The sequence below is a fragment of the Castor canadensis genome, chromosome 9 (assembly GCF_047511655.1).
Source record: "Castor canadensis chromosome 9, mCasCan1.hap1v2, whole genome shotgun sequence".
Classification (NCBI taxonomy): domain Eukaryota; kingdom Metazoa; phylum Chordata; class Mammalia; order Rodentia; family Castoridae; genus Castor; species Castor canadensis.
In genome coordinates this window covers 38,375,876-38,394,628 of record NC_133394.1, presented here as the reverse complement: position 1 = coordinate 38,394,628, position 18,753 = coordinate 38,375,876, and the positions used below count along the sequence as shown (strand labels likewise).

The 18,753-nt window shown below is 33.3% G+C and overlaps 1 long non-coding RNA gene across 2 annotated transcripts in view; it reads right to left on the bottom strand.

The window, feature by feature from the left end:
• Positions 1 to 2,740: 2,740 nt before the first annotated feature.
• Positions 2,741 to 18,753, bottom strand: part of LOC141410858 (uncharacterized) — a 165,106-nt gene continuing 149,093 nt past the window's right edge. For both annotated transcript variants that reach the window (XR_012435633.1, XR_012435634.1), the window contains one exon: positions 2,741 to 4,436. This is a non-coding gene — a long non-coding RNA (uncharacterized lncRNA). The remainder of the gene's footprint in view (positions 4,437 to 18,753) is intronic.

The window sequence follows — 18,753 nt, the reverse complement described above, 5'->3', positions numbered from 1 at the left end:
GGTCTCTCTACCCATCCTCTAAAAAGCAGCCAGAGATGTTTTTAAAACCTAAATTATGCTGTGAATTCCCTGCCTATACCTACCCTAACATGCACTTACTTGGTATAAAAATATGAAATCCAAATTCCTTTCACTGCCTGGAAGGCTCCAAATAATCCTCTCTGCTTACTGTTTCTAATCTCTTCTCTGGAATTCCATGTGTTCCAGCCATTGCAAACTCAGACCCATGCATTTGTTGTTTCCCCTGATAGATTGTTTTGGCTCCCATAGGTGCCCACTGTTGACTCCTTCTTGTCACAGCATTGTCCCAAGTACTGCCTCCTTATAGAAGCCTTGTTCCTATAATTTCTCTTTATTTTATTGTTTTTCTCAGCTCTTTACCACTTTCAGAAAACATCCATTGTACATTTTTGTTGGCTTTATAGCTTCAATGTTAGATTTGTGAGAGCAGATTTTTGTTTGAATCATTACTACATTCAAAATGCTTAGGACAATGTTTGGCTGATGGTAGGAGGTAATAAAAATTTAGACTTAAATACTACTATACCCATTATATTCGAAGATTCTATGATTCTAGATTTCACCATTCTTAAATGGGTCATGTTTAAAAAGAATTGCAATGCAGTTTATTCCTTAAGCAAAATCTTATTTAAATTTGAATATTGTATCTAGAACATACTTTGTCTACAGATAATAGGATAGTGGTTAAATGCATAATGTGAGAGTCCCCCACATTTGTGTGAATTTTTAACCAGGGTCTCTTTAAAACTTAATATGCAAAATATTTTAAGTACAAACTGTGGATAATGACAGTGTTCCTCACTCACAATGTTTTTGAGAAAATCAGAAGAAATATGCAAGTGCTTTAGACAATGTGGTCATAGGCTAAATCCTCCGATGTTGACTATTAGTAATAGAATCATTATTTAATGTTTTTACAATTTAATGTTTTACAATTGTGTAACAGTCAAGCTTTTCTTTTTGTTTGAGAATAAATCAATAGAAAGATGAATTAAATAATGGCCCAAAATTTAAGTATGTCTTTAAATTTTAGTCCACAAAAATAAATTTGCACCATTTTTCAGTGCTGTACTCTCTTAACTTTATTTTGACAAATGATAAGTTTTCTGATTACTTTAAAGGGAAAGAATTTAAAAAATGAGGAATTTGATAAAATAGCATTTCCATCTTTATACTCTTGTGTAACTCAAGAATTTTCTCATTCTAAGAGCCTCTGCTGAAGGAATAAAAGAAGAAATAGAAACCAAACAAAGACATATATGTGTATGTGTGTGTATAATTGCTTACCATTGCTGCATTTGTTTTGTTTTTGTTGGTTACACACACACACACACACACGCGTGTGTGTGTAAGTATTGGGACAGAAAAACTACACTGATGTCCAGTATCAAAGTGCAATAGATATTTAAAAATTAGCACTAATAATATAATCAACATTTTTAGCAGAAGGAATAAACTTTACATGTCTTATTTGCATTCATATTGGAAAAAGAAGTCAATACAACAGACACACAATTATGCATATCTATTGAACATTAATATTCACCTGACGCATTAATTCTTCTTCATCCATATGAATAATTAAAATTGGCTGTATTGAAGTTCTTAAAGTATTTTTGAAAATTAGTCCATTTCTAAGGACTAAATACCCTTGATACATACTTTTTGATCTTGATTCCATGCGATCATTTTTCTATTTTTCTTTAGCATATAAAGAAAGCTACTTGTAATTTATACTTCATAACTAGCCTTAACTCTTATGAAGAACAGCAAAATAACAACTCTGTAAAAACATATCAGTAACTGTAGAATTTTTTGGATATCTGAAATACTTATTCATATTCAATAATCTTAATAATTACAAGTAAAATGCTTTGTTGAAAAGTTCATTGGTCAGATTTCTATTTAGAAAAACTCTCCTTTTAAGAACAGGGAATCATTCAAATTTTCTACCATATAGATAGATAGATAGATAGATAGATATTGCCACACTAAAGAAATATATATATTTTCTAACACTTTCTTTGATGTGGTAAATATTCTCTGACATGTGAGAAAAGCTATTGGCAAATGAACCAAATTATTTTTCAGTGAGAATTTAAGGAAATGTGCATGTAGGGATTCAAACAAGTGCATTGTTGTTTAAAGAGGATGATTTAAAGAAGAGTGTTTTGTAAGCTTCTAATTTCTCTGTTCATATTTATCACTGGCTAATCTATATATGTAGCTACCCATTTTCCTATCTGAGTTTATATAGTAGCTATTGTATAGAAACCAGGTATTTGCCAAGAATACTTTGTTAGCACAAAGCAAATATGATGTATCACCCTCTTTCATTGAACGCTCAGCAACTAGTGCTTAAGTCAAGTACATATTTTCCAATATTTAATGAAATCCCCATTAAGACAGAGTGTCAAGGTGTCAGCTACCTCCTGTTTGGCTTTCTGGAGACTTATTTGTTGATTAAGTGGATTGTATCTCTACAAGGCCACCACTCTATTTTCTAAGGCCTTGACCAGAGATGATTCAGTTCGCTGGCTGTTAAATTCAGCAGGCAGTTCCTATTTGAATATAATCTACTAAAAGTCCAGTTTCCTGATATAAGTCACAATAAATCAGTGGATAATACTTAACCCTTCCTGAAATCAACCTAAGGGAAACAATTCTCATCCTTGAGGAGTCATAACAACACCTGAGAAATGCTGCAGGAAGACCAGAATATGCCCATAAATGGGTTATTGGAGTTATTGCTATGTAGGAGTTTTATGTCAAAGAAACTCATTGTTATGGCTTGGATATGAAGCATTCCGCCCCCCACCAAAAAAAAAAAAAAACCACAACAGCTTATGTGTTGAAGACTTTATACCCAGTTAGTAGATCCAATTATTATAGATGTGATTGGATCATGAGGGCTCTGAACTAATCAATTGATTAATCACTTGATGGACTCATAATTTGATGGCATTGTTAGGAGGTGGTGGAAATTAAGAAATAGGGCCTACTTAGAGGATGTAATTTACTGGGGTCGTGCCCTGGAAGAGCTCATATTGTCCCTGTCCTCTCTCTCTCTCTCTCTCCTCTCTGTCCTCTCTTTTTTTTCCTTTCTCTCTCTCCCTCTCTGTGTGCCTCTGTTTCTCTCTCCCTCTCTCTCCTTCTAGGCCTCCATGATGTAAATAACTTTGTTCTACTATGCCCTTTTACTATGACATTTTGCCTCACCACAGGCCCTGAAACAATAGAACCAGCTGATCTTAGAATAACTTCTTCCTCCCTTAAGTTGTTTTTCTCAGGTGTTTGTCACAGCAAAGAAAAGTCTGAATATCATACTTATAAACCATGATTTACATATAAAATAATGCCACTGACTCACCCAATGGTACCCTGACAGGAAATTATTTTTCTTTTTTGAAATTTTATTTTATCGCTTTTACAGTTATTTACATGTATATACATTATTTGGGCCACCTTCTCCCTCTCCCCCACTAGGAAATTACTTCTCTGTTAAGAGATGTTGCATTTATGATGATCCAGCCACATCTGGAAGTTTCCTTTGTATCTTAGACTTCATTGCTGTGGCACCTACTGCTTTGACAGACTGGATGATGTGGCTACTTCCAAGATGCTTCTTCCTCTTTCTTGTTTCCCTGGGTTCCTTTGGCTGTATCTTGCCTTTGAAGTACTACTATTATAAATAGTGTTAAACATTTAGGATATAGTTAACTGTGGTTGCAGAATTGGGGATAAGAAATAAAAGCATTCTGTGAGTTGATGAGGGGGGGTCTATTGAGACACATACATCCTGGTCTCTTAGCTTAAAAAAGAAGTATGCAATGGGGTAATGAAATTTCTCCTTACCATAGGATCTCAGTGATATCAGTTCAAGTAGAAGAGAACAGAGGTGTTGAAATGGAGCAAACCAGAGCAATAAATGACAGGATAGAGGATATGGTGGTGGTGCTGCTCTGAGAAAAAAAGTCTCAACTGTTATTGTGATTTCAAAATAATAACATTTATTTTTTCCCAAGAAGACAATGGTTGAACTATTATAGGATAGTTTGTATTTTAAGTAATGCAAAGATATACAAGTACCAACATGAACAGTGAAATTCATGTGGACAGGAAGGAAGTAAACAGAGGTGGTATAATAAAAATATCGTGATATACCCATGTTGAAATCAAAGTGCTTATTATAAATTATAAATTATTATAAAACTATTATCATTTTCTATTGTAGAAAAATCAACCCTTGAATTATTTTTCACAACTTTTGGGACTGAGAATATTTTCCAAATTCAATTCCTGTGTCTTCCAGTTCTGATGCCTTCTTTCCCTTTGGGAAATGGTTTGTAGTATGTCCTCACTTGCCCATCATCCTTTGCCACACTCTAAATTTCAGTTAGTGGTGGATCCTACAACTGTAAAGCAAGATAAGATAATTCATCTAACTTACATGCTCCAAATTGGGTAAATAAACACTGAAGTGAGATACCACTAGCACATAAATATCTTTAACATTTTATTAGTTTACAATAGTTGTACAGAGTATTTCATTGTGACATTTTCATGTATGCACACAATGTACATCTTCCCTATTGTTCTCCTTCTTCCTCCTTTCTTAAAATGACTTTGACAAATTTCAATGGTCCATATTCACACATGTGTAAAAATATATCAATCATTTTCACCCTCATTTACCCTTTCTATTTACCCTCCCTCTTCTGCTAGTACCCTCCCCTTAACATGACTTGTTCTACATCCCTGTACTCCATTGTTTCAGTGTCTCTTCATTATTCAGTGGGGGCTTGCCTTGGTATTTTACCCATAAATATACTATACTTTAATCCTTCTAAACCCTTCTATTTCTCTGCCTCACCATTTCCCCAGACCCTATATTGTTCAGCAGTTTTCAGTGTTTCACTGTGTCTTGTTCCTTACACAGATGCAATGTATTTCAATATTATTCACTGTCTGTCATTCTTTTCTTTCCTTCCTTCTTCATTCTCCTCTAATAGACCCACTATTAGAAACATGCCATACATATGTGTGTATGTATATATATGTATATATGAAAATGTTTGCATTTATATTTGGATCTATCTTATACACATGAGAGAAAACGTGATCTTTGTCTTTCTGAATCTGGTTATTTCACTTAACATGTTCTACAGTTTTATCCATTTATCTGGGAACAACACAATTGTATTTTTCTTTATGGCTGAATAAGTCCATTTTATATGTACACATACATATGCCAAATTTTTAATCTAGTCATAGTTGTAGGGCATCTGGGCTATTTCCATAGTTTGGCTATTATATAATGAATATTTAGGAAACCTGAGTTGTTATTCCTTACTCTACTAATACATTAAGGAGAAATAAGACTTATTTTCTTATTCATAAAAGAAGATTATCCAAATGGAGATTGTAATTATCTGTAGACATTTGCCTGGAGTATGTGACACACAACAGGAGTACATCCAATTAACTAAACCCGTGAGTAGATGTAATGGCCTGAAGAATATCTTCAAAGCACCCTAATGGCCACATCAGACAGAGGTAAAGTAATCATCTGAGGGTTTGGGGGATGATGCTATCACACCCACATAATGAAAAATTGTGGTAGGAAGTAGCAGTAGTCAATATGAGCATAAGTTGATTTATAAAACTACATATGCATATTCAGTAATAGGGAAAGCACAAGTATCTACAGGGGTCCTCTATTGAAGGACAAATTCCAGGATCCACATAGGAGCTCCATAACACAGACCAATCTTCTTCTAAAAATTAAAGTGTCTTGTTCTGGAGGGAAATATACATATATCTATATCTATCTATCTTTCTATCAATCATCTATCTAGATATCTAGATGGATCTATGTAGATATTTCTATCTATCTATCTGTCTATCTATATAGATCTATGTAGATATTTCTCTCTCTCTCTCTCTCTCTCTCTCTCTCTCTCTATCATCTATCTCTTGTTATAGGACCATATTGGGGAGAGGTAGGGGTAATGGGAGCAAATCAAATGAGGCTAGCAGAAATCCTAAACTAGGCTGCAATTAAACTGATTATTAAGAGCAGAAATGGTTGGGGGATATGGCTTTGCCGTAGATACTTTGCTTAGCATGTGCAAGTTCCTGGGTTTGAGCTGCAAAAGGGAAAAAAAGCAGAAACAAGGAAACTGAATTGATATGTATTCAATTCAGTACTAGACATTTATAAAATGTACTAGACATTTTATTATGTGCTTCACACACTTTATCTCATTAATAATGAAGCCATTTCAACCCTTTATTCCTACGTGACTCTTGAAGCTACTCTGAAGTATAACATGATACTGTCTTTTCTGCCCTTTAAGCTATGTTGAAAGTCCCTGGAATTATTTTAAGCATATTGATACACATAGAAAAAAAGTCATTTTGATGACTCTTATATCACCCTCGTCAATTAGCACTTATTAAATATTTGCATAGAGAATATAGATGAACATTCTGTTAAATTTATGGAATAGACCTGGCACTGCCTTACAGGTGGTTTAAAACTAAATTAAGGATATGTTCAAATTAGGAAAGTAGTAATTAGTATAAAAAAGTGGAAAATACTGAAAGAAGCTCCTCATTCACCATTAGACATAGTATTTGACCAAATTGGTTCTGTCTATCTATCTGTCTACCTCTAAATACACTTCTTCACATCTTTATTTGCATATATATATATGCATATTGTAGCGTCATTGAGAGCATATGGTATATAGAGTGCTATATCCTACATTTTCACTATGCTTTACTTTTAAACAATTCCTTATACTATTAAAAGTCTCTAATGTTTCTAATTATGTATGTGGGCTATAATTAATTTAACTATTCATCAGATTTTTTTCTAATACTGTATTGTTTTAAGTATCACTGTGATGAGCATCTTCCTTTTTTCACTTATTTATTCAACAAAAGTTTATCAAATGCCTTTTATGTGTCAGGTACTCTGGGCATGCTGCTGGGCCTCAGAGATATCAAAGCAAATAAGTAGTAGGGATAGCATATAAAAATAATCATGATAAATTATGATCTAAAATGTTAATATAAATCTGTGTTTAAATTCCTGTTCACTAGGGTTATATTACAGAAAGAGGATTGTGGAACAATATGACTAAGCATTTTGAAGGCTGTAGATGGCACTGCCTATCTGCTTGCCTGTGTGAACCTATCCGTTTACAAACATATCAGCTATGTGTTGATGCTACACTTCTCATAAGCCACTAACAGCATATTATTCATATTCTACAGATGTTTGCTTATTTGACAAGTAAAATGATATCTCATAATTCACTTATTTCTCATGTCCTTGACTATTGGTGAAGTTCAACATATTTTCATATGCCAATCAGCTTTTCCTATTTATTTCTTTTGTGAATTCCTAATCCACTTTCTTTGCATGTTATCCCATTGAAGGATTAGTGCTTTTCTTGTTAATATGTGTTTTTTCTTTATGCAACAAGGTTATTGATCTTTCTGTGATATAATTTAATAAATACTCATTCCCAATTTGTATGTGCTTCGATTTTGTTCAATTTTCATACCCTTTAAATTATAAAATTTTGAATAGTTAATTTAATATGTAATTTTGTGATTAAATATTAATAATACACAGTTAAATATTAATCCCCATACAGAACTTTATATTTTCTCACCAACATTAGGATGGAAGATCTATTAAATGTTTCTCATTTATATATATTTTCATTTATAAAACCATCATTGCTCCTTTAGTTCTCTGTAAAAATTGGGACTTGTTTGTATGTAGTGAACTAAAAACGGCTTATTTGTAGAATGGGTCAAATTAGACATCATAATCTCAGGAAGTCAGCAACCTGCCCTTGTCAGCATTTCCCTATGGTGGAATCTTACCATGTAGGTATCAATTTTCTTTTATGACTTTGACTTAGCACTGTCCCTCACAGTCATGACTTCAGTTATTTCTTTGTGTATACTTTTAATAACGGGTCTTCTTGAGAATTGTTTGCAGCTCTCCACATGTTTCCCTGTTCAGATGTCAAAGTTCATGGTCCAGTTCATCTTCATATGCTGGTTTTAGTTTATATTTCTAGCCAATGTATAGATTTTTTTTTCCTTGAGTTGAGAGTGCACTCTCTGACCAATCAGCTAAGACAAGTAGGAAAGGAATGGTGATGCCAGCATGTCAAAAGTGAATAAGAGCTCTCTGTGGACTGGCCAGTATTGGTGAGAAAGGATGGTAGGCATTGGAAATTCTATGACTGATATCGTCGAAAAGTTGTTGCAGGTAAGAATATAATCGAGCATTCAAGGCATCATGGTTCTAATCTATGCTCTGCTATCAACTAGCTTAGGTGTTTACAAATTCCTTAAGATTTTTACTTCTCTTACATCATAGTTGTCTCATCTGAAGAGTATGATATTTGTATCATCTTTAAGATCCATTTTAGTTCCAAAATATTTGTAATTCGTATATACAATATTTGACCATTTGACAAATGGTAGTTTTCTCTGTTCTGTGAAGCTATTGCAGGGAGTACTACTTATTATTATTATTTTTTTTTGCAGTACTGGGGTTTAAACTCAGGGCCTCTTACTTACTAAGCAGGTGCTCTACCAGTTGAGCCACTCTACCAGCCCTTTTTTTTGTGTTGGTTATTTTCAAGATAGGGTCTTTCAAACTATTTGCCTAGGTTGGTTTTGAGCCCAATCCTCCAGATCTCTGCCTCCTGAGTAGCTAGGACTACAAGCATGAGCCACTGGTGCCTGGCACAAGGAATACTATTATGCTTATCAATGAATTGAATGAAGCAATATATTTCAGAAAACTTAAGTCCTGTTGGAGTTTAAAGAACTGATATCCAAGAGAAAAATAGAGAACAGATATGCAGAGTTGTGATAGTCCTTGGTTGATTACAAAGTAGTTAGTTAATAACATAATGTGGAAAATACATTTATTATTTTATTTTAGCTACTTCTTTTAAATTCAGTGCTAAAATTTGCTACATTCCTGAAGAGAACACTCAACAAAAAATGCTCCTCAAACTATCAGACCCACTTAAATGAAAAATCAGTAATTTCAACAGAAAAAACTTTTAAAGACTCATTTGTTATTTTGAATAATTAATGCTAGTTGCCAGAAAAACAACCCTCAGATCTTAGAAATGTAGCAATATAAGTGTTTATTTCTGGATCATATCACAGTTTAGATTTGTAATGTGTGGCCTTTTGTATGACGATTAAAGAACTCTGGCTCCTTCCATCTGATGGTACGGCTGTCTTCTAGGCTGTCTTCAAATTTCTATATAGATTTTATTTATTATTTATTTTTCTTTTAGTCTGGAAAGGAATGAAGAGGGAGGGAGAAGGAACTCTTGGCCAGTTCTGGAAGAAGTTTAGAGTACTTCCACTCTCATTCTTTGACAGAACCTACAAACATGGCTCTACCTTGATTGCAAGAGAGGCTGGGAAGTTTAGAGTCAGGATGATAAAACAGAATCAATAACATCTATCTAGACTTTGCTATAATGTGTGAAATGTGAACTACGTGATAAATGAAAAATCAAGGGCTCACACCAAAGGGTTTTTAAAATTTATGACTGCAACAGCAATGAATGAAATTGTTAAAGGAAAATTTATTTTCTAATGCTGAAAATAACTTTTCGTATAAAAATGAAAAATTTTACTAAGGCAGTTTTGGATAATTCTTATTAATCATGGGAAAATGTCAACACAATTTGTACCAAGTTATTATATTTAACAGTAGATTTTTATGATAGTTTTCTCAAAGTAAATTTTTTCAGGAATTCTTTACAGCTGAATTTTAGATCACTGGCAAATTAGTGTAACAAATGACTTAATAGCACAACTCAGGATTTTTACAAGACATTATTTTATGCATAGATGTCAATCACCTTTAAATAGTTTTTATATTTACTTTCACATAGGAAACTAACAAAAACAGCATTTATTTTATCATCCATCTTCAATGAAAGGAGCATACAGAATGACTCACGATTTTCTCTCAAGATTAACTTTTCTCATTTGCCTTTTTAGCTATCCTCTGTCCACTCTCCTATACCAAATAAAATTGTCTTTTTTTTTCTATTTTCCAATTGTGCCTTTAAGAAAATTTTCTAGTGTTTTCCCTGCACTTTATTCAGCCATAAAGAAAAATAAAATTTTGTCATTTGCAGGTAAATGGATGGATCTAGAGAACATCATTTTACGTGAAGTTAGCCAGTCTCAGAATGCCCAAAGCTGCATGTTTTCTCTTATATGTGGACAATAGGCCCAATACAAATGCAAGCAATACTATGAAAAACAGGTTAGCTAAGGGGAGGTCACATACGAGAGAGGGAGGGTAAAAGAAGGAAGTTAAGAAGGTGAATATGCTTGATGTACTTCCTACACAAGAATGAATACAGAAGTTTAAAAAATTTTTGAAGTGATTTTCTTTTTTTTATTATTAATTTATTCACATGTGCACACATTGTTTGGGTCATTTCCCTCCTCTACTCCCAATGCAGAACTTTTAAACCTGTGGAAATCACCACAAGAAGGGAACTAAGATAAAAAGAAGTAAAATAGAGGGGATGAAAGTACATACATACATGAAAATGTCAAGACAAAATGCCCAGTACAACTATCTTAAGCAAACAAAAATGTCATTTTTTTTTTTACAAAAATAGAGAACAAGAAGGCAGAACAGGTCCTGGATGAGCAGTAGGTACCAGTGAGAGGGGAGGATATAAGGAAAAGATGAAGGAGGGTGAATATGCTGGAAATATTATGTACACATGTATTTAAATGGAAAAATGAGACCCGTTGAAACTGTTCCAAGAATTGAGGAAGGGGTGATTAAGCAAATGATGGAGGGAATGAATTCAATTTTGATATATTGCAAGAACTTTTGTAAACGTCACAATGTATGCCCAATACAAAAATAATGGAAAATTAAAAAAAAAGACATGAAAAAAAATTAATCTTTTCCCAAAGATTTCCAATTGATTCTTTAACACCTTTCCCTTAAGCTGTATTTTTGTTTCTGGAACTGTTGTGACTTGATTATGAATTATACTTACCCAGTAATTCAGAGTATATTAAAAATAGAATTTTTATTGGTGTTAATTAGATGACCTATACACATCCTTCCATGCACAGAAAAATAATTGTGCTGCATCTAATGCAAGAGCAATGTATGAACCCATTCACTTATGTCATGCAATGCCATGTTAACCAATGAAAGAAAATATTGCTAAAATTTCACTAATTTAAAATGATTTTGATTTTTGTAGTGTTTTGTTTCTCAACTGATAGATGTATTCAAGTTTGTTGAATTTTCTAGATTCACTTGTTTGGGGACTGGAGATAACATTCTTTATGCTTCAAATGCATGACATAGATCTTTTCTTTAACTGGAATAGCATAGAAATAGCATCTTGTACCTCCTTTTCCTTTTAGATATCACCACCACTTCATCAGAAAAACAGAAGAGCAAACTGATTTTCTGTCAGCTTGGTTAGAAATCCATTTATTGGTAGTCATTTCCTTAAGTTGTCTTCATTTTGTCACAATAAACCATCAACAATTCCAAGGAAAATTGCAATTAAAATATCCTTAAAAAATCATGGTTGTATAGATACTGCTAATTACTCTATATTGTGGAATGTTGCATTATGGTGAGAATATGCACCCAATATTTATAAACCCTTAACCCTATTAAGGCCCTATTAGGGGTAAATATTTTCAAATTTGAGTTTTAGTCTGAGTTGCACAATTCTGTATAATATGACCATGTAATGCTCCCAGTGGAATAATTTTACGTTGAACTTTGGGTGAAAGAATATCAGTATAAAACTTGTAAAGTTTTGTGATATCAATAAACAAATCTAGTAGTTGATTCTCTCTTGTTGAAAATAATCAATGTAACCATTTTTACAATTGTGCTACACTAACTGAATACCTACTAAGTGTAAAGCATTGTTTATCTTGCCTGTTAGAGGATCACACTCAATAATACACATATGATCACTCTATATTACATGTACAAATAATTATGAATAGGCATATGATGGAATACTAATGAACCATTAAATGATTTTGCAGATTGATACTTGTTAATGTGGGAAATATACACCATATGTTTTAAGAGAAAACCAACTAGGCTTAAATTAATGTTCAAAACATATTTTTTATGAAAAATAAATAAAAAATATGTTGGAAGGAAATAAATCAATGTTTATAATTATTTCTAGATGGTGGTGTTTGAAGTAGTTATTTTTATGGTTTTCTGTCTGTTTCACACATGTAAAATGTTTTTAAATAAGAGGAAATGATAAATATAATTAGAAAATATCTAGCCTCAGAAATGGTATGCCATTTCTGGTATTTATTACCATATAGATAAATATATATTTACATATATCATACTTTAAAGAGCTACAGATCTATTTACTAATTTATTCAGCAAGTTTATTAAATGCTATTTAAGACATTGCAGATATGCTGGGGATGCAGTCCCTACTTGCAAGTAACCTTTTAATTTGTAGACAAAGTGTTAGGGAAATTCAAAGAAGTGGCAGATTATTTTGGTTGATATCCCAGATTCTTATAATATCAGAAAACTGTGAGGGTCACAATTCAAATTAAAGACTTCATCTTCCTTTAAGTGACATAAAAGAAACATCTGAAAAGCATTACAGACAGGGAAAAGATTCAATTTTGGAATTTAAAAAAATAAACTTATAGATAACTCATGTTTTGTCTGATAAAACATTTGAAGAGGAAAAAGTGATATATTTAAATATATCTAAATATTTAATTTCTTCTGCACTTTATTATGGTATATCTTCTTGGATATAGACCATTATATGGAATAGTTCCATATTTCCAATTTCATTAGAAGCTAAGAGACTTGTTGTGTCCTAGGGGATGTGTCAGGCTGAGAAGGTGTAGAGGCTGGGGCAGTGCTACTTGTCATTTCCCCCTTTGTGGTGCTGTGAGCCATAAGGCATTTATTTTTCAGTGGACAATGACAGTTTGGAAATGTGAGTGAAGGGCTGCTGACTATATTCTCTTGATACAATAGTAAAATGCCACCTGGGAATTTTTAAGTCTTAAAAAAAGAAAATGAGTTTTCACAGAACAGCAATGGGATATTTTACATATCATCTCATCCTCTGTTAGCACACACTAATTCATTATCTAGTGTGGGGCTTATTTGTTTAAAAATATAATTTTAAATGTCTTCTTCAGCAAAGACTTTTAGGCAAGGTAATTGTGGCATCAAATAAAACAAAACTGGATTTTGCCATGACTTAACTCAAAAAGAGTATAAGTTCATCTGCATAAGATTCCAGTTTATCCTAAGTGAAGACCATGATTTAAATTATTTTGAAGTTTAGTAATTTACTAAAATGAATTTCATTTATTTGGTAATTTGAAAAAATCAGAATTCAAGTTTGATCTGGATAGACTTTTTATACTTTGTTGCATTTCTAATGATATGCTCTGAGTTTACTCTTGATTAAGCTTCATAATTAACTTAGTTTCTAAGTGCAAATGAATTCTCTTTGGAGTTATCTGCATAACATATAGGTTGGCAAAATTTTTGTCAATGTCCATGAGGTTCTATACAACTAGTTAAGTATTACAGTGTGACTCATAAACCATGTTAAGTGTGCAGGGCTTATACTAAACCCTCTGAAACTGGGCTTTTTCTCTTGTGTTTTTTTAAAGGCCTACAATGAACCAGTCAGTAATGGTACTTTAACTGAACTTTCAAAAAGGTTATAGCCTTCAGAGGAGATGATGAAATGTAATAGTAGATAGAAAGGAAAAGACTTGTAAGATTATACGATAAGCCCTATGTGTTTAACAGCAAAATATTATTACAAATAATAAACCAATACATCAGATAGTAGTTGGTAAAACATTTGAAAGTAGCATACACCTGGAATAAGGAAACATTTATGGATGGCTGGGTGTTAAGAGTGTGTGGTTATATAATAGGGCCACAAATGTGGAACCACAGACCTTAATTCTTAGCATCCTTGGGATTTACATGGTGTTCAGTCAGGCATGATATTTTTATGGCTCTTCAAAATATTTCTACCCTCTCACTGGACTTCATCCAATTCTCAATCATCTGGCTAAGGATCAAGGCAGAAAAAAAAATCCGATAAGACATTTTGTGTAAAATTAACAGTTATGCAAGCAAGTGTTCTGAGCAAACACTCTTATTATAGAATGATATATTCAATATAGTTTATTTAGGTGATTCTTGCTATGTGTGTAGTAATACATGTATGAGAATGTGTTGTAAAATATATTGGTAGTAGATAGATAGATAGATAGACAAAGTCAGGCTGTAAAGCTTGTTGTAGAAATAAGACCAGATTCTATATTTAAGAACAAGCAGAATAAATTTTGTTTGAGATTCTACAAAGTTCTCTTGTCCCTGAAAAGTCAAAAAAAAATTAATTTATCATATTCTGAACATTCATGTTTTAGGGACTTATTCTTCAGACCTAAAATTTTGTCTTTTATCCTAAAAATTTTACACCTCTTTGCTCTACCTTTTTTTGTTTTTACAAATTCAATCAATTCTTATCAACATTCCTTCACCTTCCCTTATCTCTCACACCTAGTGATTCAAGACCTGGCGCAAATGCTTATGATAATTTCAAACTCTCCCTGATCTAAGTAAAAGTGATTACTTTCCTTTTTGATTGGTTCAAGTTGTTGTAGTCAACATATTGGATTGCATTGATTTCATATCCTTCTCCTCATTAGACTAAGAGCTATCAAGGATATTCCCTCTGTCTTATGTATTGTGTTAACTTTAGCATCTGGCACTTTAGTCTTATAAAAGTATTCATTTATTAAATATCCTGATTAAATGAATTTGTGTTGGCATAAAAGGGGAAAATTTGGAACACATAAAACCAGAGGGAGAATTCAGGGGAGAGAGGTGTAAAAGAAAGTACTACTGTGTACATTGACATGATTTTCACTTGCTTGGCAATTTCCTTTAGGGCTGACCTTTAGTACCACTCACCACCTTGGCTGAGTTCTGTGTATTGAAAGTCAGGCCCTGAAATTGCAAACTAAGGGGTTACTATATGCAAAGCCCAAGGGAAATTCTTACTCTCAAACTCCTGAAGTCCTTTTATAAAGAGCTTTTTTTGTTTGTCACACCCACCTGTTATGATCTTTATCTTTTCATGATAAAATTTCCCAGAAGTCTTCACCAAGTTGAAGACTTTATTTTTCAATAGGCAAAATATTAATGAACTAAAGCAAATTTTGTGCATGGAAGAAGGAAAAAAGCTAATTTTAAATATTCAGACATCTGAATGGGTGAGGTAATTGATAACAGTCCTTCAAGTTAGTGATTGTCAATGACAAGAGACACAACTCAGCCATCACATTGGGACCATCAAGATTAGAGATTCAGGAATGAATTAAAATGAACATTGGTAAACATAAAAATAAATCTGACACAAAGAAGTTTTCCTTCCACAAGAATACTTCATCTGTAATTAAAGACAGAACCTAAGAGAGAGAAGCAATTTTCAATCTATTTAAGTACAATTCATAAATGTACTCCGGACAACTAGAAAACAGTACAAGGCATCTGAGCATTCTCCTTCACTATCAAGGGTACTGCTGAACTGTGGACTACTGCACAGCACTTGTATGAAATAAAGATCCTGGAAGTCTCATGATACTTTGCTTCCTTATTTATCTGTCCCTGATTAGCCAAGGTATGCTGTGGATGAGCCATTTCTTAGCTACTGTCAGTATGAGTGTGCTGAAGGATTTTATCGTTGTACTTAGGACTTTTTTATTTTTAACTTTGACAACTTTGTTACTCCTCAAAGTTTCATGCAAATAATTGGCTTCCCCAACAAAACAAAATATTCGCTTAGAAGGTAAGGACTAAGGAATGCCTGTTTGCCCATGACACTGTGTGAGGTATGTAGAATCTTGTAGAACTGGATTAGTTTGTAATACCTGACAAAAGACAGTGTGTTGAGAAGACAGCTGTAGTAGCAAACTGATCTCCTTCATAAGGGTAAAATGAGATAATTAGAAAACTGTCCACTTTTGATAAATTAATGGGCATTAATAACTTCTTTTCCTGTATATAATTCTGTAAATGTGACATAAGGGCTGAGAAACAAAATTAAAATTTTGAGAACTTTTTGGAAAACTTGTGTTTTGTTCCTCATGTATGAAAAGAGCTGGGTATAAAGACAGCAGAAGGTTGGGTAAAGCCTGTAACTTGTAATTCTTGCTTTTCTTCACATTGTTCTGCATAGATTGTTGCCTATAGCAAGCAGAAAAAACATAGAATCAGCCCAGAAACAGTGACAAATAGTGGGAAAACAGCCAAAATATCACTCTAACATAGCTTGATTGAAAAGTGGATAATGATAGATTCCTAGACATTTGGGCTAGTTCCTGAACATTGTGTCTTCTTCATCATCCCTGACAGGGCTAGAGCAAAGGAAATAGCCACCTACTGAGGGGAGGTATATCAGAATTGTTTAGTCCAGATTGTAAAGTTTGAAAATCTCAAACTTGAGGGGCATGGGACATCCTTTCACCATACACCAGATAATGGAGAATTGTGGATCAGAAATTTAAAATAAAAATAAGCAAAAACTAAAATATGAGCAATAATGATATCTTTTAAAAGATGAATAGGAATATTAGAGAAGGTCAGAAGAATATTTTTGGAGAAAAAAAATAAAGAAATCAATATATTAAAATAGGAGAGTAAGTACAATTGGGTAACAGAGATTTGAGGATTAGGTAGAGCAACTCCAGAAAAAAGTTATCAAAAAAAGAGAAGAAAAAAACTCAAAAATTTACTATTTTTTTGGTGGCACCGAGGTTTGAACTCAGGGCCTTATGCTTGCTTATAGGCAATTGTATCACTTGAGCCACTCCACTAGCCCAATCCAAAAGTTTAGAAGCATGGAAAATGATTGTACAAATAATATCCACCACACTAAAAGTTTCCCACAAAACTATAGGGGAAAAATATGGGAGAAGATGTTTAAATCAATAATGACCTAGAATTTCTGAGAATTAAAGAAAGATACACACTAACAATGTTCGTAGTCCCAAACATTACAGACAATACAAAAATAAGACTGAGAATGTAGCTCAATGATAGAGAATTTGAGTAGCATATGCAAGGCCCAGGATTACATCCCCACCACTGTTCTCCCTCCCTCCCAAAAAATATTAGAGTGAATCATCTTAAGACATCAAAGACAAAGAAGAAATTCTTAAATATTCTCAATGGAAAGGACAAATGATTTTAAAAATAATAAGTGGATCAATAACATATTTCTCAATGTTAATTTTATATGACAATATAAGGGAGTAACCTTTTTTAGGAGTTGGAATAAAAGGACTTTAAATCTAGGACACTATATTCAACTAATTGTAAGTGCCAATGAAATAACCCTACATATTATCAAGGACTCAGAAGTTTCATCAAGCAAATGACTCCTTTGAAAACACTGTCAGAAAGTACCCCAGTAAGTTGTAAAATAAACTTAGGATGATTTATGAAATATATGGAAAACAAAAAAATAAATATATGGAAAATAGAAGTGAGGATAGTTTGGTAAATTTTCTTATAGAAACAAACCAAAAATCCATATGAAATCTATAAAATTTAAGAGTTAAAAATGTAGAAGGTTGAACAGATTGAGAGACAAGAGAAATAGATCTGGAGTATTGATAAACGTATATATGAGTGGAATGGAAATATTGATGCAGAAACATATTATTATTTTGCTGCTAACCAAAAGAACAAGTAGGATACAATTGAACTTCCATGTAAGAAGAAGAAGCTTGATATGCCAAATAGGAGGTATGGAAGAAGAATTAAAGTAATGTACAGAAAATATGCAATGGAAAAATCAATTAAATACAAAGGGAGAGATAAGTGCTTATAACAATTGCAATAAATGTAAATGTGTTAAACACACAAACTAAAGACATAGACCTTTAGAATGGATTATAAGAAACACCATCCAACAAATATAAAATATGAAAGCAGCATTTTTTAAAAAAGATAATGGGTATCTTTTGGGAAGGGATCAAGATGGAAGAGTAGAAGCTTTTTTCCCTTGACTCTGTGAATGAGAAGAATTGGAGTAACAAAGGAGAGACTACGTTCAGAAGAGAGAAAGAGAGGAAGAGTACCAGGAACCACAAAAGAGAAACAGGAAAGTTAAAAACCATGGTACAACAGAAAGGTGACAGAATAAATTAGAAAGCAGTTTGCAGCTTCAGTCCCATCTCCCTGGGTGTATGGCGAGCCTTTATCACAAATTTAGCTAGGCAGCCTTGGCAATGGACTAGCAGACCGAGTTGTGGGACCAACCCACAACTCTTGTGTGATGGGTCAGCATTAAGACAAGAAGGATGTGCTTCCCATATCTCAGAGAGCTAATAGTGAGGTGCCATCTTGAGATAAAGCCTAGAATTCAAGACTAAGCTACTTGGGAGATTTGAAAGCCCAGAACAATTATGACATGGGAATCTTGGGGTACCCAGCTACAGTGTCTGGAAGGGAGTCAGCCATGAGAGGTGATAATGGAGAGGGGTAGGGTCTGATATGGACTTTCAAAGAAGATTTAGCAGCTAGGAGCTTGGACAGTAAAGGGTGCCTTACTATCCCTGGTGAGA